This window comes from Leptodactylus fuscus, chromosome 5 (genome assembly GCF_031893055.1).
Source record: "Leptodactylus fuscus isolate aLepFus1 chromosome 5, aLepFus1.hap2, whole genome shotgun sequence".
NCBI lineage: Eukaryota > Metazoa > Chordata > Amphibia > Anura > Leptodactylidae > Leptodactylus > Leptodactylus fuscus.
In genome coordinates, this window is record NC_134269.1 from 135445651 (window position 1) to 135471642 (window position 25992).

Here is a 25992-nt window from a genome sequence, read left to right on the forward strand (position 1 = left end):
CTCAGAAGATGAAAGTGTAAAAAAAGACTCCCTGGACAACCTCTTTAACATATCAGGTACCAGAACTAACTGATTGCTCAGGCATGGTGAGGACTAGAGAAAAATCCCAATTGCAATGGAATCAACAGAGAAGCTCCTATTACAGTATGCAAAGAGTTGGTGGATAATGGGCACTGTGTAATGCTACTGGTCTCCAGGTAAGGACATTTGTGGCTAATTACAAAATTGTCAGATGATTACCAGGGAAGCTTTCTTTTCCGAAGATTTTGTCTGAAAACCTATGAAGAGACAGCCCTGTATATTTTAAAATGCCTTTTTATAGACTTTGGTGGCAAATCTATATCTAGTCATTTATCAAGAAATTTCTTCCATCTACTCCTGGGTCAGAAAAAAAAAAACAGACTACAGACTAACCTTATGTCATATTCAGCAATGGGGGTGAGCATTATGGTGCACACTGCATTGACAGAGAAACTGGTACACCATTAATCTAGTGCCCCAGTTATAAAAGATCCCTTCTCCCCTTGAGCAAATGAAAGAAATCTGGGATATATTGTAAAATTCCAGTACTGCTTTTTGTGTCCACTGGACAGCGCACAACTGCAACACTTATTGGTTCACTTTCTGTCTCCATATTATAATTGCCAATAATCCTACACAAGGAATATTTTCATTACTCGTCATGCAAATTGCCCATTCCTCTTTGCTCTGAGGACTATTATTAATGGAAGTGGTTTTATATGTTCAGTTTGTTCCTTTCCTTCCTACAAATATGCCAGCACCAATTTCAGAAAGAAGTCAAATATTTCATAGTCGGGAACAGAAGAATGGGTGGATATGTGGAGAATATTTATACAAAGTCAATACACTTTGCATTCATTTTCTTATCAAGGGCTTGTATGAGTATTTTGACAGATGGCTTTCAAAAGACAAAATTTGTATAGTACAAGGATGCTTGAGTGGAGGGAAGTGACAGAAAAAGAAAAGCAATGACAGGACATTACCATCCAGATAAACAAAATCCTCTCAGCGTGTCTCTGCAGACATTGATGGAAGCTCCAGAACTTAGACACAAACTACTGATGCATAATATTAACAAAAGGGGAAAAAGCACAAGAACGATAAAAAGAGCAGACAGATTGTAGTCTAATTTACTGCAATTGTCAAAGTGCTGAAATGTGCAAACCTAAAGTCACAACATTGTATCTCAAGAGCTTAGGCTGGAAAAATAGAATTTGTTCTAACATTATCATGAAAAGTGCCTTTCATATACAGTATCCTGGAAAATACACTCGGGGATAGGGGTTACCGTACGTAACACATATGAGGAAAGTTTACCTTCACCAGTATTATTATTTATATAACACCATTAATTCCATGGTGCTATACATTGGAGGGTTTACATACGGTACATAAAGTATACAAAACAAATATAATACTAACAGTGACCAATTAGCACAGTGGGGTAGAGGGTCCTGCCCGCAAGGACTTGAAATCTATGAGGGAAGGGGGATAGAGACAGAAGATGAGGGGAGAGACTAGACAGATGGTGATGTGGTGACAGTAGTGTTATTGGAGGTTGTAGGCCTTCCTGAATAGGTGAGTCTTCAGGGTCTTCTTGTAGGTTGTGATTGTGGGGGTCAGTCTTATTTGTCTTGGTGATGAGTTCCAGAGTATGGGGGATGCACAGGAGAAATCTTGTGACTGTGACTGTTGTGTGAAGAGTGGATTAGAGCAGAATGGAGTAGGAAATCTTTGGAGGATCTGAGGTTACATTTGGGCAGGTAGCAGGACATTAGGTCAGAGATATATGGAGAGGACAGGTTGTGAATGGCTTTGTATGTTAGCACTACCGTGTTTCCCTGAAAATAAGACAGTGTCTTATATTAAATTCTCGTCCTAAATATAGGACGTCTTATTTTCGGGGGGTGTCTTACGGAGTGGGGGACAACCCGCTCCATAAGACATGCAGGAGGGGGAGGTAGGCTACTTACCTTCCCCATCTTCATAGCAGCGCAGGTGCTGCTGTTCATCGCGGTGGCGGAAGTGGTGGGCGGGGCTTAGCAAGGCTGCCCGGCAGTTGCCAGGGAGCCTCACTTTGTGGGCATTGCAACCAGCTGAATGCTGTGCACTGTGTTCCATGTCCACAGGAAAGCCGGCTGCTGCCTCTGCTGTGATACCACTGTTCTGGCTGCTGTGGGATGAGCTGGGAGAGCCAACTCCTTGCAGCATATGCACAGCGGGCATCTCCCAGCATATCCTGCAGTAGCAGGGACAGTGGATACAACCTACAGTATCACAGCAGAGGCAACAGCCGGCTTTCCTGTGCACACAGAACATCGCGCACAGTGTTCAGCAGGCTGCAATGGTTTTTGGGGGATGCCTTATTTTCGGGGGGTGCCTTATATTAGGCAATTAAACAGAAACCTCCCCCATGCCTTATTTTTGGGGAATGACCTATATTCGGGGAAACACGGTAGTATTTTGAACTCTATTCACTGGGCAACAGGTAGTCAGTGAAGGGATTGGTAAAGGGGAGCGGCTGAAGAAGAAAGGGGGGATAGGTGTAATAAGTAGAGATGAGCGAACAGTGTTCTATCGAACTCATGTTCGATCGGATATTAGGCTGTTCGGCATGTTCGAATCGAATCGAACACCGCGTGGTAAAGTGCGCCATTACTCGATTCCCCTCCCACCTTCCCTGGCGCCTTTTTTGCTCCAATAACAGCGCAGGGTAGGTGGGACAGGAACTACGACACCGGTGACGTTGAAAAAAGTAGGCAAAACCCATTGGCTGCCGAAAACATGTGACCTCTAATTTAAAAGAACAGCGCCGCCCAGCTTCGCGTCATTCTGAGCTTGCAATTCACCGAGGACGGAGGTTTCCGTCCAGCTAGCTAGGGCTTAGATTCTGGGTAGGCAGGGACAGGCTAGGATAGGAAGGAGAAGACAACCAACAGCTCTTGTAAGAGCTAAATTCCAGGGAGAAGCTTGTCAGTGTAACGTGGCACTGACGGGCTCAATCGCCGCAACCCAGCTTTCCCAGGATCCTGAATGGAATACACTGTCAGTGTATTCCCGTATACCCGATATATACCCCGATACCCGTTCCAACGGTGTGCCCCCCCACCTTCACCCCAGAAATACCCTGCAAGTCCCCTAGCAATAGAATTGGGGCTATATACACCCACAATTTTTACTACTGGTATACAGTGCCATTGTCTGACTGGGAATTCAAAGAATATATTGGGAATACAAATACCCTCATTTCTTGCTACTGCCATATAGTGCCAGTTTCTGACTGGTAATTCAAAGAATATATTGGGGTTACGTGCACCCACAATTTTTACTACTGGTATACAGTGCCATTGTCTGACTGGGAATTCAAAGAGTATATTGGGAATACAAATACCCTCATTTCTTGCTACTGCCATATAGTGCCAGTTTCTGACTGGGAATTCAAAGAATATATTGGGGTTACGTGCACCCACAATTTTTACTACTGGTATACAGTGCCATTGTCTGACTGGGAATTCAAAGAATATATTGGGGTTATAAATACCCTCATTTCTTGCTACTGCCATATAGTGCCAGTTTCTGACTGGTAATTCAAAGAATATATTGGGGTTACGTGCACCCACAATTTTTACTACTGGTATACAGTGCCATTGTCTGACTGGGAATTCAAAGAATATATTGGGAATACAAATACCCTCATTTCTTGCTACTGCCATATAGTGCCAGTTTCTGACTGGGAATTCAAAGAATATATTGGGGTTACGTGCACCCACAATTTTTACTACTGGTATACAGTGCCATTGTCTGACTGGGAATTCAAAGAGTATATTGGGAATACAAATACCCTCATTTCTTGCTACTGCCATATAGTGCCAGTTTCTGACTGGTAATTCAAAGAATATATTGGGGTTACGTGCACCCACAATTTTTACTACTGGTATACAGTGCCATTGTCTGACTGGGAATTCAAAGAATATATTGGGGTTATAAATACCCTCATTTCTTGCTACTGCCATATAGTGCCAGTTTCTGACTGGTAATTCAAAGAATATATTGGGGTTACGTGCACCCACAATTTTTACTACTGGTATACAGTGCCATTGTCTGACTGGGAATTCAAAGAGTATATTGGGAATACAAATACCCTCATTTCTTGCTACTGCCATATAGTGCCAGTGTCTGACTGGGAATTCAAAGAATATATTGGGGTTACGTGCACCCACAATTTTTACTACTGGTATACAGTGCCATTGTCTGACTGGGAATTCAAAGAATATATTGGGGTTATAAATACCCTCATTTCTTGCTACTGCCATATAGTGCCAGTTTCTGACTGGTAATTCAAAGAATATATTGGGGTTACGTGCACCCACAATTTTTACTACTGGTATACAGTGCCATTGTCTGACTGGGAATTCAAAGAGTATATTGGGAATACAAATACCCTCATTTCTTGCTACTGCCATATAGTGCCAGTTTCTGACTGGGAATTCAAAGAATATATTGGGGTTACGTGCACCCACAATTTTTACTACTGGTATACAGTGCCATTGTCTGACTGGGAATTCAAAGAATATATTGGGGTTATAAATACCCTCATTTCTTGCTACTGCCATATAGTGCCAGTTTCTGACTGGTAATTCAAAGAATATATTGGGGTTACGTGCACCCACAATTTTTACTACTGGTATACAGTGCCATTGTCTGACTGGGAATTCAAAGAGTATATTGGGAATACAAATACCCTCATTTCTTGCTACTGCCATATAGTGCCAGTTTCTGACTGGTAATTCAAAGAATATATTGGGGTTACGTGCACCCACAATTTTTACTACTGGTATACAGTGCCATTGTCTGACTGGGAATTCAAAGAATATATTGGGGTTATAAATACCCTCATTTCTTGCTACTGCCATATAGTGCCAGTTTCTGACTGGTAATTCAAAGAATATATTGGGGTTACGTGCACCCACAATTTTTACTACTGGTATACAGTGCCATTGTCTGACTGGGAATTCAAAGAGTATATTGGGAATACAAATACCCTCATTTCTTGCTACTGCCATATAGTGCCAGTGTCTGACTGGGAATTCAAAGAATATATTGGGGTTACGTGCACCCACAATTTTTACTACTGGTATACAGTGCCATTGTCTGACTGGGAATTCAAAGAATATATTGGGGTTATAAATACCCTCATTTCTTGCTACTGCCATATAGTGCCAGTTTCTGACTGGTAATTCAAAGAATATATTGGGGTTACGTGCACCCACAATTTTTACTACTGGTATACAGTGCCATTGTCTGACTGGGAATTCAAAGAATATATTGGGAATACAAATACCCTCATTTCTTGCTACTGCCATATAGTGCCAGTTTCTGACTGGGAATTCAAAGAATATATTGGGGTTACGTGCACCCACAATTTTTACTACTGGTATACAGTGCCATTGTCTGACTGGGAATTCAAAGAATATATTGGGGTTATAAATACCCTCATTTCTTGCTACTGCCATATAGTGCCAGTTTCTGACTGGTAATTCAAAGAATATATTGGGGTTACGTGCACCCACAATTTTTACTACTGGTATACAGTGCCATTGTCTGACTGGGAATTCAAAGAGTATATTGGGAATACAAATACCCTCATTTCTTGCTACTGCCATATAGTGCCAGTTTCTGACTGGGAATTCAAAGAATATATTGGGGTTACGTGCACCCACAATTTTTACTACTGGTATACAGTGCCATTGTCTGACTGGGAATTCAAAGAATATATTGGGGTTATAAATACCCTCATTTCTTGCTACTGCCATATAGTGCCAGTTTCTGACTGGTAATTCAAAGAATATATTGGGGTTACGTGCACCCACAATTTTTACTACTGGTATACAGTGCCATTGTCTGACTGGGAATTCAAAAAGTATATTGGGAATACAAATACCCTCATTTCTTGCTACTGCCATATAGTGCCAGTTTCTGACTGGTAATTCAAAGAATATATTGGGGTTACGTGCACCCACAATTTTTACTACTGGTATACAGTGCCATTGTCTGACTGGGAATTCAAAGAATATATTGGGGTTATAAATACCCTCATTTCTTGCTACTGCCATATAGTGCCAGTTTCTGACTGGTAATTCAAAGAATATATTGGGGTTACGTGCACCCACAATTTTTACTACTGGTATACAGTGCCATTGTCTGACTGGGAATTCAAAGAGTATATTGGGAATACAAATACCCTCATTTCTTGCTACTGCCATATAGTGCCAGTGTCTGACTGGGAATTCAAAGAATATATTGGGGTTACGTGCACCCACAATTTTTACTACTGGTATACAGTGCCATTGTCTGACTGGGAATTCAAAGAGTATATTGGGAATACAAATACCCTCATTTCTTGCTACTGCCATATAGTGCCAGTGTCTGACTGGGAATTCAAAGAATATATTGGGGTTACGTGCACCCACAATTTTTACTACTGGTATACAGTGCCAATTTCTAACTAGGAATTCAAAATGCGCAAGGCTCCCGGAAAGGGACGTGGACGAGGCCGTGGGCGAGGTCGGGGGAATGGTTCTGGGGAGCAAGGTAGCAGTGAAGCCACAGGGCGTCCCGTGCCTACTCCTGTGGGGCAGCAAGCATTGCGCCACTCCACAGTGCCAGGGTTGCTTGCCACATTAACTAAACTGCAGGGTACAAACCTTAGTAGGCCCGAGAACCAGGAACAGGTCTTGCAATGGCTGTCAGAGAACGCTTACAGCACATTGTCCAGCAGCCAGTCAGACTCTGCCTCCTCTCCTCCTATTACCCAACAGTCTTGTCTTCCTTCCTCCCAAAATTCCGAAGCTTTACAGAACAATAACCCAAACTGTCCCTGCTCCCCAGAGCTGTTCTCCGCTCCTTTCATTGTCCCTCAACCTGCCTCTCCACGTCACGATTCCACGAACCTAACAGAGGAGCATCTGTGTCCAGATGCTCAAACACTAGAGTCTCCTCCATCTCCGTTCGATTTGGTGGTGGATGACCAGCAACCCACCCTCATCGACGATGATGTGACGCAGTTGCCGTCAGGGCATCCAGTTGACTGGCGCATTGTGCGGGAGGAGGAGATGAGACAGGAGTTGGAAGAGGAAGTGGTGGATGATGAGGACACTGACCCGACCTGGACAGGGGGGATGTCAAGCGGGGAAAGTAGTGTGGATGTTGAGGCAGGTGCAGCACCAAAAAGGGTAGCTAGAGGCAGAGGCAGAGGTCAGCAGCTTAGGCGAAGCCAGGCCACACCCGGAATCTCCCAAGATGTTCCAGTTCGTACCCAGCCCCGAAAAACTCCCACCTCGAGGGCACGTTTCTCGAAGGTGTGGAGTTTTTTCAAGGAATGCGCCGAGGACAGATATAGTGTTGTCTGCACAATTTGCCTCTCGAAATTGATTAGGGGCTCTGAGAAGAGCAACCTGTCCACCACTTCAATGCGCCGTCATTTGGAATCCAAGCACTGGAATCAGTGGCAGGCAGCAACGGCAGGACAAAGGCCGCCTGCCGTTCACGCCACTGCCACTGCCTCTGCCTCTGCCTCTGCCACTGCCACTGCTGACTGTGCTGGCGATGCACTCCAGAGGACGAGCCAGGACACCACTTCATCTGCCTCCGCCACTTTGTTGACTTCTACCTCATCCTCCCCTGGTCCTGTCTTATCTCCTTCTCCTGCACCATCAAAGGCACCATCAGGCGTTTCTTTACAACAACCCACCATCTCTCAGACATTGGAGCGGCGGCAGAAATACACTGCTAACCACCCACACGCGCAAGCCTTGAACGCCAACATCGCTAAACTGCTGGCCCAGGAGATGTTGGCGTTCCGGCTTGTTGAAACTCCCGCCTTCCTGGACCTGATGGCAACTGCGGCACCTCGCTATGCCGTCCCTAGCCGTCACTACTTCTCCCGGTGTGCCGTCCCCGCCTTGCACCAGCACGTGTCACTCAACATCAGGCGGGCCCTTAGTTCCGCGCTTTGCACAAAGGTCCACTTGACCACCGACGCGTGGACAAGTGCATGCGGACAGGGACGCTACATTTCACTGACGGCACACTGGGTAAATGTAGTTGAGGCTGGGACTGCTTCCCAAACTGGCCCGGTGTACCTCGTCTCCCCGCCTAACATTCCTGGCAGGGACACGAGAAGAACACCCCCCTCCTCCTCCTCCTCTACCGCCTCCTCCTCCGCCTCCTCCTCCGCCACCGCCTCCTCCTCCGCTGTTAGATTGACCCCAGCTACGAGTTGGAAACGTTGCAGCACTGGCGTTGGTAGACGTCAGCAGGCTGTGCTGAAGCTGATCAGCTTGGGGGACAGACAGCACACTGCCTCCGAGGTGAGGGATGCCCTCCTCGATGAGACGGCAATATGGTTTGAGCCGCTGCACCTGGGCCCAGGCATGGTCGTTTGTGATAACGGCCGGAACCTGGTAGCAGCTCTGGAGCTTGCCGGACTCCAACATGTTCCATGCCTGGCCCACGTCTTCAACCTAGTGGTGCAACGTTTCCTAAAGAGCTACCCCAATGTTCCAGAGCTACTGGTGAAAGTGCGGCGCATGTGCGCCCACTTTCGCAAGTCGACAGTAGCCGCTGCTAGCTTAAAATCTCTCCAGCAACGCCTGCATGTGCCACAACACCGGCTTTTGTGCGACGTCCCCACACGCTGGAACTCAACGTTTCAGATGTTGAATAGAGTGGTTGAGCAGCAGAGACCTTTGATGGAATACCAGCTACAAAACCCTAGGGTGCCACAAAGTCAGCTGCCTCAGTTTCACATCCATGAGTGGCCATGGATGAGAGACCTTTGTGACATCCTACGGGTCTTTGAGGAGTCCACAAGGAGGGTGAGCTCTGAGGATGCGATGGTGAGCCTTACAATCCCGCTCTTGTGTGTTCTGAGAGAATCCCTGATTGACATCAGGGATAACTCAGATCACACAGAGGAGTTAGGGATAGCATCCGATCCGTCACAGCTGGAGAGTAGGTCCACACATCTGTCCGCTTCACTGCGTTTAATGGAGGAGGAGGAGGAGGAGGAGGAGGAGGAAGAAGAGTTGTCCGATGATGTGATGGTGATACAGGAGGCTTCCGGGCAACTTCGAATCGTCCCATTGTTGCAGCGCGGATGGGTAGACATGGAGGATGAGGAGGAAATGGAGATTGAACTTTCCGGTGGGGCCAGAGGAGTCATGCCAACTAACACTGTGGCAGACATGGCTGAGTTCATGTTGGGGTGCTTTACAACCGACAAGCGTATTGTCAAAATCATGGAGGACAACCAGTACTGGATCTTTGCTATCCTTGACCCCCGGTATAAAAACAACATCTCGTCTTTTATTCCGGTAGAGGGGAGGGCCAATCGCATCAATGCTTGCCACAGGCAATTGGTGCAGAATATGATGGAGATGTTTCCAGCATGTGACAGTGGCGGCAGGGAGGGCAGTTCCTCCAGTAGGCAACCAAGTTCTCACCGGTCCACACAAACGAGGGGCACACTGTCTAAGGTCTGGGACACCTTGATGGCACCCCCTCGCCAAAGTGCCGCCACGGAGGGTCCTAGTATCACCAGGCGTGAGAAGTATAGGCGCATGTTGCGGGAATACCTTTCCGACCACAGCCCTGTCCTCTCCGACCCCTCTGCGCCCTACACGTATTGGGTGTCGAAGTTGGACCTGTGGCTTGAACTTGCCCTATATGCCTTGGAGGTGCTGTCCTGTCCTGCCGCCAGCGTCCTATCTGAGAGGGTGTTCAGTGCAGCCGGTGGCATCATCACTGACAAGCGCACCCGTCTGTCAGCTGAGAGTGCCGACCGGCTCACTTTGATAAAAATGAACCACCACTGGATAGAGCCTTCATTTTTGTGCCCACCTGTGTAAAGCACCCCAACATGAAACTCCATGTCTGTACTCAACCTCTCCAATTCCTCCGCATCCTCATACTCATCCACCATAAGCGTTGCACAATTCTGCTAATACTAGGCTCCCTCCAACATGATTTCCCCCAACTCTGCTGGTTAGAGGCTCCCTCCACCCTGATTTCCACCAACTCTGCTGGTTAGAGGCTCCCTCCACCCTGCTTTCCCACAACTCTGCTGGTTAGAGGCTCCTTCCACCATGAATTTGCCCAAACTGGGCTGTTTAGAGGCTCCCTCCACCATGAATTGGTCCAAACTGGGCTGGTTAGAGGCTCCCTCCACCATTAATTGGTCCAAACTGGGCTGGTTAGAGGCTCCCTCCACCATGAATTTGCCCAAACTGGGCTGTTTAGAGGCTCCCTCCACCATGAATTTGCCCAAACTGGGCTGTTTAGAGGCTCCCTCCACCATGAATTGGTCCAAACTGGGTTTTTTAGAGGCTCCCTCCACCATGAATTGGTCCAAACTGGGGTGGTTAGAGGCTCCCTCCACCATTAATTGGTCCAAACTGGGCTGGTTAGAGGCTCCCTCCACCATGAATTGGTCCAAACTGGGCTGGTTAGAGGCTCCCTCCACCATGAATTGGTCCAAACTGGGGTGGTTAGAGGCTCCCTCCACCATTAATTGGTCCAAACTGGGCTGGTTAGAGGCTCCCTCCACCATTAATTGGTCCAAACTGGGCTGGTTAGAGGCTCCCTCCACCATGAATTTGCCCAAACTGGGCTGTTTAGAGGCTCCCTCCACCATTAATTGGTCCAAACTGGGCTGGTTAGAGGCTCCCTCCACAATTAATTGGTCCAAACTGGGCTAATTAGAGGCTCCCTCCACCATGAATTGGTCCAAACTGGGTTTTTTAGAGGCTCCCTCCACCATGAATTTGCCCAAACTGGGCTGTTTAGAGGCTCCCTCCACCATGAATTGGTCCAAACTGGGCTGGTTAGAGGCTCCCTCCACCATGAATTTCCCAAAACTTGGCTGTTTAGAGGCTCCCTCCACCATTAATTGGTCCAAACTGGGCTGGTTAGAGGCTCCCTCCACCATGAATTGGTCCAAACTGGGGTTTTTAGAGGCTCCCTCCACCATGAATTGGTCCAAACTTGGCTGTTTAGAGGCTCCCTCCACCATGAATTGGTCCAAACTGGGGTGGTTAGAGGCTCCCTCCACCATTAATTGGTCCAAACTGGGCTGGTTAGAGGCTCCCTCCACCATTAATTGGTCCAAACTGGGCTGGTTAGAGGCTCCCTCCACCATGAATTTGCCCAAACTGGGCTGTTTAGAGGCTCCCTCCACCATGAATTTGCCCAAACTGGGCTGGTTAGAGGCTCCCTCCACCATGAATTGGTCCAAACGGGTTTTTAGAGGCTCCCTTCACCATGAATTGGTCCAAACTTGGCTGTTTAGAGGCTCCCTCCACCATGAATTGGTCCAAACTGGGGTGGTTAGAGGCTCCCTCCACCATTAATTGGTCCAAACTGGGCTGGTTAGAGGCTCCCTCCACCATTAATTGGTCCAAACTGGGCTGGTTAGAGGCTCCCTCCACCATGAATTGGTCCAAACTGGGGTTTTTAGAGGCTCCCTCCACCATGAATTGGTCCAAACTTGGCTGTTTAGAGGCTCCCTCCACCATTAATTGGTCCAAACTGGGCTGGTTAGAGGCTCCCTCCACCATGAATTGGTCCAAACTGGGTTTTTTAGAGGCTCCCTCCACCATGAATTTGCCCAAACTGGGCTGTTTAGAGGCTCCCTCCACCATGAATTGGTCCAAACTGGGTTTTTTAGAGGCTCCCTCCACCATGAATTGGTCCAAACTGGGCTGGTTAGAGGCTCCCTCCACCATGAATTGGTCCAAACTGGGGTGGTTAGAGGCTCCCTCCACCATTAATTGGTCCAAACTGGGCTGGTTAGAGGCTCCCTCCACCATTAATTGGTCCAAACTGGGCTGGTTAGAGGCTCCCTCCACCATGAATTTGCCCAAACTGGGCTGTTTAGAGGCTCCCTCCACCATTAATTGGTCCAAACTGGGCTGGTTAGAGGCTCCCTCCACAATTAATTGGTCCAAACTGGGCTAATTAGAGGCTCCCTCCACCATGAATTGGTCCAAACTGGGTTTTTTAGAGGCTCCCTCCACCATGAATTTGCCCAAACTGGGCTGTTTAGAGGCTCCCTCCACCATGAATTGGTCCAAACTGGGCTGGTTAGAGGCTCCCTCCACCATGAATTTCCCAAAACTTGGCTGTTTAGAGGCTCCCTCCACCATTAATTGGTCCAAACTGGGCTGGTTAGAGGCTCCCTCCACCATGAATTGGTCCAAACTGGGCTGGTTAGAGGCTCCCTCCACCATTAATTGGTCCAAACTGGGCTGGTTAGAGGCTCCCTCCACCATGAATTTGCCCAAACTGGGCTGGTTAGAGGCTCCCTCCACCATGAATTGGTCCAAACTGGGTTTTTTAGAGGCTCCCTCCACCATGAATTTGCCCAAACTGGGCTGGTTAGAGGCTCCCTCCACCATGAATTGGTCCAAACTGGGCTGGTTAGAGGCTCCCTCCACCATGAATTTGCCCAAACTGGGCTGTTTAGAGGCTCCCTCCACCATTAATTGGTCCAAACTGGGCTGGTTAGAGGCTCCCTCCACCATGAATTTGCCCAAACTGGGCTGTTTAGAGGCTCCCTCCACCATGAATTGGTCCAAACTGGGTTTTTTAGAGGCTCCCTCCACCATGAATTGGTCCAAACTGGGCTGGTTAGAGGCTCCCTCCACCATGAATTTCCCAAAACTTGGCTGTTTAGACGCTCCCTCCACCATTAATTGGTCCAAACTGGGCTGGTTAGAGGCTCCCTCCACCATGAATTGGTCCAAACTGGGGTTTTTAGAGGCTCCCTCCACCATGAATTGGTCCAAACTTGGCTGTTTAGAGGCTCCCTCCACCATGAATTGGTCCAAACTGGGGTGGTTAGAGGCTCCCTCCACCATTAATTGGTCCAAACTGGGCTGGTTAGAGGCTCCCTCCACCATTAATTGGTCCAAACTGGGCTGGTTAGAGGCTCCCTCCACCATGAATTTCCCAAAACTTGGCTGTTTAGAGGCTCCCTCCACCATTAATTGGTCCAAACTGGGCTGGTTAGAGGCTCCCTCCACCATGAATTGGTCCAAACTGGGCTGGTTAGAGGCTCCCTCCACCATTAATTGGTCCAAACTGGGCTGGTTAGAGGCTCCCTCCACCATGAATTTGCCCAAACTGGGCTGGTTAGAGGCTCCCTCCACCATGAATTGGTCCAAACTGGGTTTTTTAGAGGCTCCCTCCACCATGAATTTGCCCAAACTGGGCTGGTTAGAGGCTCCCTCCACCATGAATTGGTCCAAACTGGGCTGGTTAGAGGCTCCCTCCACCATGAATTTGCCCAAACTGGGCTGTTTAGAGGCTCCCTCCACCATTAATTGGTCCAAACTGGGCTGGTTAGAGGCTCCCTCCACCATGAATTTGCCCAAACTGGGCTGTTTAGAGGCTCCCTCCACCATGAATTGGTCCAAACTGGGTTTTTTAGAGGCTCCCTCCACCATGAATTGGTCCAAACTGGGCTGGTTAGAGGCTCCCTCCACCATGAATTTCCCAAAACTTGGCTGTTTAGAGGCTCCCTCCACCATTAATTGGTCCAAACTGGGCTGGTTAGAGGCTCCCTCCACCATGAATTGGTCCAAACTGGGGTTTTTAGAGGCTCCCTCCACCATGAATTGGTCCAAACTTGGCTGTTTAGAGGCTCCCTCCACCATGAATTGGTCCAAACTGGGGTGGTTAGAGGCTCCCTCCACCATTAATTGGTCCAAACTGGGCTGGTTAGAGGCTCCCTCCACCATTAATTGGTCCAAACTGGGCTGGTTAGAGGCTCCCTCCACCATGAATTTGCCCAAACTGGGCTGTTTAGAGGCTCCCTCCACCATGAATTTGCCCAAACTGGGCTGGTTAGAGGCTCCCTCCACCATGAATTGGTCCAAACGGGTTTTTAGAGGCTCCCTTCACCATGAATTGGTCCAAACTTGGCTGTTTAGAGGCTCCCTCCACCATGAATTGGTCCAAACTGGGGTGGTTAGAGGCTCCCTCCACCATTAATTGGTCCAAACTGGGCTGGTTAGAGGCTCCCTCCACCATTAATTGGTCCAAACTGGGCTGGTTAGAGGCTCCCTCCACCATGAATTGGTCCAAACTGGGGTTTTTAGAGGCTCCCTCCACCATGAATTGGTCCAAACTTGGCTGTTTAGAGGCTCCCTCCACCATTAATTGGTCCAAACTGGGCTGGTTAGAGGCTCCCTCCACCATGAATTGGTCCAAACTGGGTTTTTTAGAGGCTCCCTCCACCATGAATTTGCCCAAACTGGGCTGTTTAGAGGCTCCCTCCACCATGAATTGGTCCAAACTGGGTTTTTTAGAGGCTCCCTCCACCATGAATTGGTCCAAACTGGGCTGGTTAGAGGCTCCCTCCACCATGAATTGGTCCAAACTGGGGTGGTTAGAGGCTCCCTCCACCATTAATTGGTCCAAACTGGGCTGGTTAGAGGCTCCCTCCACCATTAATTGGTCCAAACTGGGCTGGTTAGAGGCTCCCTCCACCATGAATTTGCCCAAACTGGGCTGTTTAGAGGCTCCCTCCACCATTAATTGGTCCAAACTGGGCTGGTTAGAGGCTCCCTCCACAATTAATTGGTCCAAACTGGGCTAATTAGAGGCTCCCTCCACCATGAATTGGTCCAAACTGGGTTTTTTAGAGGCTCCCTCCACCATGAATTTGCCCAAACTGGGCTGTTTAGAGGCTCCCTCCACCATGAATTGGTCCAAACTGGGCTGGTTAGAGGCTCCCTCCACCATGAATTGGTCCAAACTGGGTTTTTTAGAGGCTCCCTCCACCATGAATTGGTCCAAACTGGGCTGGTTAGAGGCTCCCTCCACCATGAATTTCCCAAAACTTGGCTGTTTAGAGGCTCCCTCCACCATTAATTGGTCCAAACTGGGCTGGTTAGAGGCTCCCTCCACCATGAATTGGTCCAAACTGGGGTTTTTAGAGGCTCCCTCCACCATGAATTGGTCCAAACTTGGCTGTTTAGAGGCTCCCTCCACCATGAATTGGTCCAAACTGGGGTGGTTAGAGGCTCCCTCCACCATTAATTGGTCCAAACTGGGCTGGTTAGAGGCTCCCTCCACCATTAATTGGTCCAAACTGGGCTGGTTAGAGGCTCCCTCCACCATGAATTTGCCCAAACTGGGCTGTTTAGAGGCTCCCTCCACCATGAATTTGCCCAAACTGGGCTGGTTAGAGGCTCCCTCCACCATGAATTGGTCCAAACGGGTTTTTAGAGGCTCCCTTCACCATGAATTGGTCCAAACTTGGCTGTTTAGAGGCTCCCTCCACCATGAATTGGTCCAAACTGGGGTGGTTAGAGGCTCCCTCCACCATTAATTGGTCCAAACTGGGCTGGTTAGAGGCTCCCTCCACCATTAATTGGTCCAAACTGGGCTGGTTAGAGGCTCCCTCCACCATGAATTGGTCCAAACTGGGGTTTTTAGAGGCTCCCTCCACCATGAATTGGTCCAAACTTGGCTGTTTAGAGGCTCCCTCCACCATTAATTGGTCCAAACTGGGCTGGTTAGAGGCTCCCTCCACCATGAATTGGTCCAAACTGGGTTTTTTAGAGGCTCCCTCCACCATGAATTTGCCCAAACTGGGCTGTTTAGAGGCTCCCTCCACCATGAATTGGTCCAAACTGGGTTTTTTAGAGGCTCCCTCCACCATGAATTGGTCCAAACTGGGCTGGTTAGAGGCTCCCTCCACCATGAATTGGTCCAAACTGGGGTGGTTAGAGGCTCCCTCCACCATTAATTGGTCCAAACTGGGCTGGTTAGAGGCTCCCTCCACCATTAATTGGTCCAAACTGGGCTGGTTAGAGGCTCCCTCCACCATGAATTTGCCCAAACTGGGCTGTTTAGAGGCTCCCTCCACCATTAATTGGTCCAAACTGGGCTGGTTAGAGGCTCCCTCCACAATTAATTGGTCCAAACTGGGCTAATTAGAGGCTCCCTCCACCATGAATTGGTCCAAACTGGGTTTTTTAGAGGCTCCCTCCACCATGAATTTGCCCAAACTGGGCTGTTTAGAGGCTCCCTCCACCATGAATTGGTCCAAACTGGGCTGGTTAGAGGCTCCCTCCACCATGAATTTCCCAAAACTTGGCTGTTTAGAGGCTCCCTCCACCATTAATTGGTCCAAACTGGGCTGGTTAGAGGCTCCCTCCACCATGAATTGGTCCAAACTGGGCTGGTTAGAGGCTCCCTCCACCATTAATTGGTCCAAACTGGGCTGGTTAGAGGCTCCCTCCACCATGAATTTGCCCAAACTGGGCTGGTTAGAGGCTCCCTCCACCATGAATTGGTCCAAACTGGGTTTTTTAGAGGCTCCCTCCACCATGAATTTGCCCAAACTGGGCTGGTTAGAGGCTCCCTCCACCATGAATTGGTCCAAACTGGGCTGGTTAGAGGCTCCCTCCACCATGAATTTGCCCAAACTGGGCTGTTTAGAGGCTCCCTCCACCATTAATTGGTCCAAACTGGGCTGGTTAGAGGCTCCCTCCACCATGAATTTGCCCAAACTGGGCTGTTTAGAGGCTCCCTCCACCATGAATTGGTCCAAACTGGGTTTTTTAGAGGCTCCCTCCACCATGAATTGGTCCAAACTGGGCTGGTTAGAGGCTCCCTCCACCATGAATTTCCCAAAACTTGGCTGTTTAGAGGCTCCCTCCACCATGAATTGGTCCAAACTGGGCTGGTTAGAGGCTCCCTCCACCATGAATTTCCCAAAACTTGGCTGTTTAGAGGCTCCCTCCACCATGAATTGGTCCAAACTGGGCTGGTTAGAGGCTCCCTCCACCATTAATTGGTCCAAACTGGGCTGGTTAGAGGCTCCCTCCACCATGAATTGGTCCAAACTGGGTTTTTTAGAGGCTCCCTCCACCATGAATTTGCCCAAACTGGGCTGTTTAGAGGCTCCCTCCACCATGAATTGGTTCAAACTGGGCTGGTTAGAGGCTCCCTCCACCATTAATTGGTCCAAACTGGGCTGGTTAGAGGCTCCCTCCACCATTAATTGGTCCAAACTGGGCTGGTTAGAGGCTCCCTCCACCATGAATTTGCCCAAACTGGGCTGGTTAGAGGCTCCCTCCACCATGAATTGGTCCAAACTGGGTTTTTTAGAGGCTCCCTCCACCATGAATTTGCCCAAACTGGGCTGGTTAGAGGCTCCCTCCACCATGAATTGGTCCAAACTGGGGTTTTTAGAGGCTCCCTCCACCATGAATTTGCCCAAACTGGGGTGTTTAGAGGCTCCCTCCACCATGAATTTGCCCAAACTCTGCTGGTTAGAGGCTCAATCCACCCTGATTTTCAAAACAAATGTTGGTGCCAACCTCAACTTACTACAAGGGCCAAATTCACTGCTGGTGACAAGCTCTCCTCACTGCAAGTGCCAAATACACATGTTTCAAGGTGTTTTCCTACTGTCAGAGAGGTGGTATTGAGTGTGTAAAGTGTGTAGTTGTTAGGCTGTGATGTTGGGGTAATAGAGGGTCTTTGGTGTGTTAGATGCCCCCAGACATGCTTCCCCTGCTGTCCCAGTGTCATTCCAGAGGTGTTGGCATCATTTCCTGGGGTGTCATAGTGGACTTGGTGACCCTCCAGACACGGATTTGGGTTTCCCCCTTAACGAGTATCTGTTCCCCATAGACTATAATGGGGTTCGAAACCCGTTCGAACACACGAACATTGAGCGGCTGTTCGAATCGAATTTCGAACCTCGAACATTTTAGTGTTCGCTCATCTCTAGTAATAAGCAAACAGCACAGTTTAAGGTGGACTGGAGGGGGTGAGAGTATTCGCTGGGAAGCCATGGAATAGAGTGTTTCAGTCATCTAAGTGGGAGATTATGAGGGGAAGGACTAGGGGATGGATGTTCTTGAGTTGGACGTGGTAGGAGGTGTTGAGGGTTAGAGATGAGCGAACAGTGTTCTATCGAACTCATGTTCGATCGGATATTAGGCTGTTCGGCATGTTCGAATCGAATCGAACACCGCGTGGTAAAGTGCGCCATTACTCGATTCCCCTCCCACCTTCCCTGGCGCCTTTTTTGCTCCAATAACAGCGCAGGGTAGGTGGGACAGGAACTACGACACCGGTGACGTTGAGAAAAGTAGGCAAAACCCATTGGCTGCCGAAAACATGTGACCTCTAATTTAAAAGAACAGCGCCGCCCAGCTTCGCGTCATTCTGAGCTTGCAATTCACCGGGGACGGAGGTTTCCGTCCAGCTAGCTAGGGCTTAGATTCTGGGTAGGCAGGGACAGGCTAGGATAGGAAGGAGAAGACAACCACAACAGCTCTTGTAAGAGCTAAATTCCAGGGAGAAGCTTGTCAATGTAACGTGGCACTGACGGGCTCAATCGCCGCAACCCAGCTTTCCCAGGATCCTGAATGGAATACACTGTCAGTGTATTCCCGTATACCCTATATATACCCCCGATACCCGTTCCAACGGTGTGCCCCCCCACCTTCACCCCAGAAATACCCTGCAAGTCCCCTAGCAATAGAATTGGGGCTATATACACCCACTATTTTTGCTACTGCCATATAGTGCCATTGTCTGACTGGGAATTCAAAGAATATATTGGGGTTACGTGCACCCACAATTTTTACTACTGGTATACAGTGCCAGTTTCTGACTGGGAATTCAAAGAATATATTGGGGTTACAAATACCCTCATTTCTTGCTACTGCCATATAGTGCCATTGTCTGACTGGGAATTCAAAGAATATATTGGGGTTACGTGCACCCACAATTTTTACTACTGGTATACAGTGCCAGTTTCTGACTGGGAATTCAAAGAATATATTGGGGTTACAAATACCCTCATTTCTTGCTACTGCCATATAGTGCCAGTTTCTGACTGGTAATTCAAAGAATATATTGGGGTTACGTGCACCCACAATTTTTACTACTGGTATACAGTGCCATTGTCTGACTGGGAATTCAAAGAATATATTGGGGTTATAAATACCCTCATTTCTTGCTACTGCCATATAGTGCCAGTTTCTGACTGGGAATTCAAAGAATATATTGGGGTTACGTGCACCCACAATTTTTACTACTGGTATACAGTGCCAGTTTCTGACTGGGAATTCAAAGAATATATTGGGGTTACAAATACCCTCATTTCTTGCTACTGCCATATAGTGCCAGTTTCTGACTGGTAATTCAAAGAATATATTGGGGTTACGTGCACCCACAATTTTTACTACTGGTATACAGTGCCAGTTTCTGACTGGGAATTCAAAGAATATATTGGGGTTACAAATACCCTCATTTCTTGCTACTGCCATATAGTGCCAGTTTCTGACTGGTAATTCAAAGAATATATTGGGGTTATAAATACCCTCATTTCTTGCTACTGGTATATAGTGCCATTGTCTGACTGGGAATTCAAAGAATATATTGGGGTTACGTGCACCCACAATTTTTACTACTGGTATACAGTGCCAGTTTCTGACTGGGAATTCAAAGAATATATTGGGGTTACAAATACCCTCATTTCTTGCTACTGCCATATAGTGCCAGTTTCTGACTGGTAATTCAAAGAATATATTGGGGTTACGTGCACCCACAATTTTTACTACTGGTATACAGTGCCATTGTCTGACTGGGAATTCAAAGAATATATTGGGGTTATAAATACCCTCATTTCTTGCTACTGCCATATAGTGCCAGTTTCTGACTGGGAATTCAAAGAATATATTGGGGTTATAAATACCCTCATTTCTTGCTACTGGTATATAGTGCCATTGTCTGACTGGGAATTCAAAGAATATATTGGGGTTACGTGCACCCACAATTTTTACTACTGGTATACAGTGCCAGTTTCTGACTGGGAATTCAAAGAATATATTGGGGTTACAAATACCCTCATTTCTTGCTACTGCCATATAGTGCCAGTTTCTGACTGGTAATTCAAAGAATATATTGGGGTTACGTGCACCCACAATTTTTACTACTGGTATACAGTGCCATTGTCTGACTGGGAATTCAAAGAATATATTGGGGTTATAAATACCCTCATTTCTTGCTACTGCCATATAGTGCCAGTTTCTGACTGGGAATTCAAAGAATATATTGGGGTTACGTGCACCCACAATTTTTACTACTGGTATACAGTGCCATTGTCTGACTGGGAATTCAAAGAATATATTGGGGTTATAAATACCCTCATTTCTTGCTACTGGTATATAGTGCCATTGTCTGACTGGGAATTCAAAGAATATATTGGGGTTACGTGCACCCACAATTTTTACTACTGGTATACAGTGCCAGTTTCTGACTGGGAATTCAAAGAATATATTGGGGTTACAAATACCCTCATTTCTTGCTACTGCCATATAGTGCCAGTTTCTGACTGGTAATTCAAAGAATATATTGGGGTTATAAATACCCTCATTTCTTGCTACTGGTATATAGTGCCATTGTCTGACTGGGAATTCAAAGAATATATTGGGGTTACGTGCACCCACAATTTTTACTACTGGTATACAGTGCCAGTTTCTGACTGGGAATTCAAAGAATATATTGGGGTTACAAATACCCTCATTTCTTGCTACTGCCATATAGTGCCAGTTTCTGACTGGTAATTCAAAGAATATATTGGGGTTACGTGCACCCACAATTTTTACTACTGGTATACAGTGCCATTGTCTGACTGGGAATTCAAAGAATATATTGGGGTTATAAATACCCTCATTTCTTGCTACTGCCATATAGTGCCAGTTTCTGACTGGGAATTCAAAGAATATATTGGGGTTATAAATACCCTCATTTCTTGCTACTGGTATATAGTGCCATTGTCTGACTGGGAATTCAAAGAATATATTGGGGTTACGTGCACCCACAATTTTTACTACTGGTATACAGTGCCAGTTTCTGACTGGGAATTCAAAGAATATATTGGGGTTACAAATACCCTCATTTCTTGCTACTGCCATATAGTGCCAGTTTCTGACTGGTAATTCAAAGAATATATTGGGGTTACGTGCACCCACAATTTTTACTACTGGTATACAGTGCCATTGTCTGACTGGGAATTCAAAGAATATATTGGGGTTATAAATACCCTCATTTCTTGCTACTGCCATATAGTGCCAGTTTCTGACTGGGAATTCAAAGAATATATTGGGGTTACGTGCACCCACAATTTTTACTACTGGTATACAGTGCCATTGTCTGACTGGGAATTCAAAGAATATATTGGGGTTATAAATACCCTCATTTCTTGCTACTGGTATATAGTGCCATTGTCTGACTGGGAATTCAAAGAATATATTGGGGTTACGTGCACCCACAATTTTTACTACTGGTATACAGTGCCAGTTTCTGACTGGGAATTCAAAGAATATATTGGGGTTACAAATACCCTCATTTCTTGCTACTGCCATATAGTGCCAGTTTCTGACTGGTAATTCAAAGAATATATTGGGGTTACAAATACCCTCATTTCTTGCTACTGCCATATAGTGCCAGTTTCTGACTGGTAATTCAAAGAATATATTGGGGTTACGTGCACCCACAATTTTTACTACTGGTATACAGTGCCATTGTCTGACTGGGAATTCAAAGAATATATTGGGGTTATAAATACCCTCATTTCTTGCTACTGCCATATAGTGCCAGTTTCTGACTGGGAATTCAAAGAATATATTGGGGTTATAAATACCCTCATTTCTTGCTACTGGTATATAGTGCCATTGTCTGACTGGGAATTCAAAGAATATATTGGGGTTACGTGCACCCACAATTTTTACTACTGGTATACAGTGCCAGTTTCTGACTGGGAATTCAAAGAATATATTGGGGTTACAAATACCCTCATTTCTTGCTACTGCCATATAGTGCCAGTTTCTGACTGGTAATTCAAAGAATATATTGGGGTTACGTGCACCCACAATTTTTACTACTGGTATACAGTGCCATTGTCTGACTGGGAATTCAAAGAATATATTGGGGTTATAAATACCCTCATTTCTTGCTACTGCCATATAGTGCCAGTTTCTGACTGGGAATTCAAAGAATATATTGGGAATACAAATACCCTCATTTCTTGCTACTGGTATATAGTGCCATTGTCTGACTGGGAATTCAAAGAATATATTGGGGTTACGTGCACCCACAATTTTTGCTACTGGTATATAGTGCCAATTTATAACTGGGAATTCAAAATGCGCAAGGCTCCCGGAAAGGGACGTGGACGAGGCCGTGGGCGAGGTCGGGGGAATGGTTCTGGGGAGCAAGGTAGCAGTGAAGCCACAGGGCGTCCCGTGCCTACTCCTGTGGGGCAGCAAGCATTGCGCCACTCCACAGTGCCAGGGTTGCTTGCCACATTAACTAAACTGCAGGGTACAAACCTTAGTAGGCCCGAGAACCAGGAACAGGTCTTGCAATGGCTGTCAGAGAACGCTTACAGCACATTGTCCAGCAGCCAGTCAGACTCTGCCTCCTCTCCTCCTATTACCCAACAGTCTTGTCCTCCTTCCTCCCAAAATTCCCAAGCTTCACAGAACAATAACCCCAACTGTCCCTGCTCCCCAGAGCTGTTCTCCGCTCCTTTCATTGTCCCTCAACCTGCCTCTCCACGTCACGATTCCACGAACCTAACAGAGGAGCATCTGTGTCCAGATGCTCAAACACTAGAGTCTCCTCCATCTCCGTTCGATTTGGTGGTGGATGACCAGCAACCCACCCTCATCGACGATGATGTGACGCAGTTGCCGTCAGGGCATCCAGTTGATCGGCGCATTGTGCGGGAGGAGGAGATGAGACAGGAGTTGGAAGAGGAAGTGGTGGATGATGAGGACACTGACCCGACCTGGACAGGGGGGATGTCAAGCGGGGAAAGTAGTGTGGATGTTGAGGCAGGTGCAGCACCAAAAAGGGTAGCTAGAGGCAGAGGCAGAGGTCAGCAGCTTAGGCGAAGCCAGGCCACACCCGGAATCTCCCAAGATGTTCCAGTTCGTACCCAGCCCCGAAAAACTCCCACCTCGAGGGCACGTTTCTCGAAGGTGTGGAGTTTTTTCAAGGAATGCGCCGAGGACAGATATAGTGTTGTCTGCACAATTTGCCTCTCGAAATTGATTAGGGGCTCTGAGAAGAGCAACCTGTCCACCACTTCAATGCGCCGTCATTTGGAATCCAAGCACTGGAATCAGTGGCAGGCAGCAACGGCAGGACAAAGGCCGCCTGCCGTTCACGCCACTGCCACTGCCTCTGCCACTGCCTCTGCCTCTGCCACTGCCACTGCTGACTGTGCTGGCGATGCACTCCAGAGGACGAGCCAGGACACCACTTCATCTGCCTCCGCCACTTTGTTGACTTCTCCCTCATCCTCCCCTGTTCCTGTCTTATCTCCTTCTCCTGCACCATCAAAGGCACCATCAGGCGCTTCTTTACAACAACCCACCATCTCTCAGACATTGGAGCGGCGGCAGAAATACACTGCTAACCACCCACACGCGCAAGCCTTGAACGCCAACATTGCTAAACTGCTGGCCCAGGAGATGTTGGCGTTCCGGCTTGTTGAAACTTCCGCCTTCCTGGACCTGATGGCAACTGCGGCACCTCGCTATGCCGTCCCTAGCCGTCACTACTTCTCCCGGTGTGCCGTCCCCGCCTTGCACCAGCACGTGTCACTCAACATCAGGCGGGCCCTTAGTTCCGCGCTTTGCACAAAGGTCCACTTGACCACCGACGCGTGGACAAGTGCATGCGGACAGGGACGCTACATTTCACTGACGGCACACTGGGTGAATGTAGTTGAGGCTGGGACTGCTTCCCAAACTGGCCCGGTGTACCTCGTCTCCCCGCCTAACATTCCTGGCAGGGACACGAGAAGAACACCCCCCTCCTCCTCCTCCTCTACCGCCTCCTCCTCCGCCACCGCCTCCTCCTCCGCCACCGCCTCCTCCTCCGCTGTTAGATTGACCCCAGCTACGAGTTGGAAACGTTGCAGCACTGGCGTTGGTAGACGTCAGCAGGCTGTGCTGAAGCTGATCAGCTTGGGGGACAGACAGCACACTGCCTCCGAGGTGAGGGATGCCCTCCTCGATGAGACGGCAATATGGTTTGAGCCGCTGCACCTGGGCCCAGGCATGGTCGTTTGTGATAACGGCCGGAACCTGGTAGCAGCTCTGGAGCTTGCCGGACTCCAACATGTTCCATGCCTGGCCCACGTCTTCAACCTAGTGGTGCAACGTTTCCTAAAGAGCTACCCCAATGTTCCAGAGCTACTGGTGAAAGTGCGGCGCATGTGCGCCCACTTTCGCAAGTCGACAGTAGCCGCTGCTAGCTTAAAATCTCTCCAGCAACGCCTGCATGTGCCACAACACCGGCTTTTGTGCGACGTCCCCACACGCTGGAACTCAACGTTTCAGATGTTGAATAGAGTGGTTGAGCAGCAGAGACCTTTGATGGAATACCAGCTACAAAACCCTAGGGTGCCACAAAGTCAGCTGCCTCAGTTTCTCATCCATGAGTGGCCATGGATGAGAGACCTTTGTGACATCCTACGGGTGTTTGAGGAGTCCACAAGGAGGGTGAGCTCTGAGGATGCGATGGTGAGCCTTACAATCCCGCTCTTGTGTGTTCTGAGAGAATCCCTGATTGACATCAGGGATAACTCAGATCACACAGAGGAGTCAGGGATAGCATCCGATCCGTCACAGCTGGAGAGTAGGTCCACACATCTGTCCGCTTCATCGCGTTTAATGGAGGAGGAGGAGGAGGAGGAGGAGGAGGAAGAAGAGTTGTCCGATGATGTGATGGTGATACAGGAGGCTTCCGGGCAACTTCGAATCGTCCCATTGTTGCAGCGCGGATGGGTAGACATGGAGGATGAGGAGGAAATGGAGATTGAACTTTCCGGTGGGGCCAGAGGAGTCATGCCAACTAACACTGTGGCAGACATGGCTGAGTTCATGTTGGGGTGCTTTACAACCGACAAGCGTATTGTCAAAATCATGGAGGACAACCAGTACTGGATCTTTGCTATCCTTGACCCCCGGTATAAAAACAACATCTCGTCTTTTATTCCGGTAGAGGGGAGGGCCAATCGCATCAATGCTTGCCACAGGCAATTGGTGCAGAATATGATGGAGATGTTTCCAGCATGTGACGTTGGCGGCAGGGAGGACAGTTCCTCCAGTAGGCGACCAAGTTCTCACCGGTCCACACAAACGAGGGGCACACTGTCTAAGGTCTGGGACACCTTGATGGCACCCCCTCGCCAAAGTGCCGCCACAGAGGGTCCTAGTGTCACCAGGCGTGAGAAGTATAGGCGCATGTTGCGGGAATACCTTTCCGACCACAGCCCTGTCCTCTCCGACCCCTCTGCGCCCTACACGTATTGGGTGTCGAAGTTGGACCTGTGGCTTGAACTTGCCCTATATGCCTTGGAGGTGCTGTCCTGTCCTGCCGCCAGCGTCCTATCTGAGAGGGTGTTCAGTGCAGCCGGTGGCATCATCACTGACAAGCGCACCCGTCTGTCAGCTGAGAGTGCCGACCGGCTCACTTTGATAAAAATGAACCACCACTGGATAGAGCCTTCATTTTTGTGCCCACCTGTGTAAAGCACCCCAACATGAAACTCCATGTCTGTACTCAACCTCTCCAATTCCTCCGCATCCTCATACTCATCCACCATAAGCGTTGCACAATTCTGCTAATACTAGGCTCCCTCCAACATGATTTCCCCCAACTCTGCTGGTTAGAGGCTCCCTCCACCCTGATTTCCACCAACTCTGCTGGTTAGAGGCTCCCTCCACCCTGCTTTCCCACAACTCTGCTGGTTAGAGGCTCCCTCCACCATGAATTTGCCCAAACTGGGCTGGTTAGAGGCTCCCTCCACCATGAATTGGTCCAAACTGGGGTTTTTAGAGGCTCCCTCCACCATGAATTTGC